Below are 3,077 nucleotides of genomic sequence, written 5' to 3' on the forward strand. Positions count from 1 at the left end.
ATTAATGAATTTTTATCCTACGTCATTTGATATGGAAGCAGCGTTCAATTTGTATGTGATATAACTCCAATAAATAAAATCTCTTTCATATATTTTTAGCTCTAATAAGTAAAGTCTCCTTTATTGATCTTAGTAGGAGGTGGAGTTCCTACTTAATCTTATTATTTTTTAGGGTTTTTATTATGTTTACCATTCATATTCATATTCGTTTTGGTTTTTATGTCTATCAACCATAGTCTTCTCGAAATGTTGTTAGGTAGTGATTTTTTTATAAATTTTGTCAATGATGTTTTACTTTTTTACTTTATGTATAGTAAACTCACTTTTAGTCACTTTTGTAAAATTTGTCAATAGTACTCTACTCTATAAATTTAGTATGATGGACTCACCTTAGTGAGTCGAGAAATGTTTATAAAATGAAGAGCTCTCACACTAATAACTTTGCTATCAATAAAATTACTTAAACAAATATAAATAAAAAATAAAAAATAAAAAATAAAATGTATAGAATGAATACCTCTAACTGTAATATCTTTGTTATCAATAAAATTACTTAAACCAATTTTAACAAAATATATAGAGTTTCCACCCATGTTTCTATTAGCCTTTTATTTTTCCAAGTGGTTGAGCAAGCTCACCCATATAATTTATTAGTTTATTTCTAGGTGTCATCATTTTGGTCATTACTCTAGTTAAAAAATAAAGCAAGGTGATCCAAATGCCTTGTAAGTCAATCACAAATAAACATGGTGTTTCCACGAATAAATATTATTTGATTTAATATTTAATTTACACAGTTATTATAAGTAGGGACTCAAAGTATCCATGTGATACACAAAATGAGGCTTAGTTAATGTTGTTCAATTTTTTCTTAATGTAGGTTTCAATGTGGCCTTTTCTTTCAAAGGAATAGTCGCAGTAATGTGGGGTTCAAAGCGATTAGGAGAAGATATTCACCATTTATAGGGTTGAGTTTGCTATTAATATTAGAGAAAGGTATGCCTTTTTTCTTGGGTGATGTTAATCTATGGAATGGAGGGTTACATTTATTTAGATTAATATTTAAAGCTAAAGAATTTAAATTAAGTTTTGATTATAAGATGAAAAAAAATGATTTCATGAACTTTTTATGGATTTTTTATTATATTATTGTTACCCTTTATTTACTATAGAGGGTTTATTTTTGTTTTCATATATTCAATTGCTAATTCAACATGAAGATGAATGGTGGAAGGGATTTTTATAAATAACGAATTGGCTTATTAAAATTTTTTGTTTTGTTTTTTGTTTGTTTTGTTTTTTATTATTATTATTATTATTATTATTATTATATTATGATAGTAAATCATTATTTTTAATATTTCTAATTAAGCGGAAAGTTTTTTATGGTGAGGTTTTGTCTCATGATATTGTTTATAGATTCGTTGGCCTCCACATTATATAGATTCGTCGGCGTCCACGGTCATATTTCTAGATTCACTTTCTCCTCTCTTGGCCAGTGAAAAAGTTGCTCCTCCTGTGATCCTTCCCCACCGCTGCCTGCCTCCGATCCTTCCTTGTCGTTTCCTGCCTCCGAAAAGTACTCAAATTTGGGGAGTTTGACATTGGTCACGTTGTCTTTCTTGGCACTGACCCTGATCATGGCGGAGTCCATGTTCTCCCTGACGATGTGCTTGATATTTTCCCTCGTGGTGTACAAAGCAGCCACCATCACACCGCATACGAATGACACAAATCCATCCAGAAACTGGAAGCAACGGTTGCCAAGTGTGGAGTACTAAAAAGGTATGTTTTTGATGATCATTTCAATATCTTTTCAGTAGAACTTGTAAACCTTTTTGCATCATGAGCTTGGAAAACGATAAAGAATTATAATAAAACATGTGAGATTAATATGCAAAACTAAAACGCTGACAATTGTCATTTCCTCATGCAGGAAGGAGTGAAAACGAGAAGTTGCCATTCCAAAGGAAAGGACAAGGACGAGATAACCGTTGTCCCTTGGACAAGAGACCGAATGCAAACAAGGCAAAGCAAATCAAAGCGAATCGGCCCTGAAAAGGAGGTGGAGATACCAGCCCGGCGTAGAAAGAAAAGAAATGATTAAGAAGTAACGGTTCGGCGAATCCCTCAGGATCCTTGATCCTGAGGGATCGTTGTTTTATCTATTTTTGTACTTAGACATCTCCGTCGTCACCCTTATAAAAGGGACAGCACTGTTAGCTCGGGAGAGAGTTAGACATGATTATGTTTTTATGTAATTTCTGTTAAGATCAAAACTTTGATCATCGAGTCTCGATAAGAACTGGTTCATTGTAATTTTTCTTTATGCATTAATACAAACTTGGTGATTACTTCATCTCTGAGTCTGGATTAATGTCAAGCGGTGTACCCCTGGAGGCTAAGGGCCCGGACCTGGAGGACACTTGCTCCTGTATTATTACGTTTGGCTTCTACATGGTTTGCTTATCGTCGTTATTTGGTAATCTTATGTGTTTTATAAGTTTACATCACATGCTCTATTATGTCTAATTCATTAAGGTTTCCACGGACAGAACTGTTGTACTGACTCTACATCGTATCACTGTTCTTTTCAGAGCTGATCTAATATTACTAGTCTTAGTAGAATATTGTCACTATTCCATTACAGAGCTTTTGTGCTGTACATTCACGTTACAGAATTCATCTTGGGAGTTATATTCTTTACGATTGTTGAATTGATGAACAATGTTGTTCTATTTTGAAACGCAGTCGTATTCCTTCTAACTAAGATTGATGCTTAGATCAGATTACTATTTAAGTTTGTTGTGTGCATATATGATTTTCAAGCATTGTTCCATAACTTTTCAGTAATCAGTGTTGTTCCATTGGTGTGTGTTGTTCGATCTGCCTTAAGAGTGAAAGATTGTCTCTTGATTATGATTAATGCATTTGATTTGATAGATTAAGTTTGTTACTGCTTGCGAGACTTAGTTGTTGTTCTATTTTCTAGCTGTTGTTTCTATTTAAGAATTGTTATTCCATTTCGGATTTGTTGTTCCATTGCATACTTGCTGTTCGATTATTATTTGTTGTTC

Source organism: Pinus tabuliformis, chromosome 1_1 (assembly GCF_031772625.1).
Source record: "Pinus tabuliformis cultivar Carrire ecotype Pingquan chromosome 1_1, CPIR1, whole genome shotgun sequence".
Lineage (NCBI taxonomy): Eukaryota > Viridiplantae > Streptophyta > Pinopsida > Pinales > Pinaceae > Pinus > Pinus tabuliformis.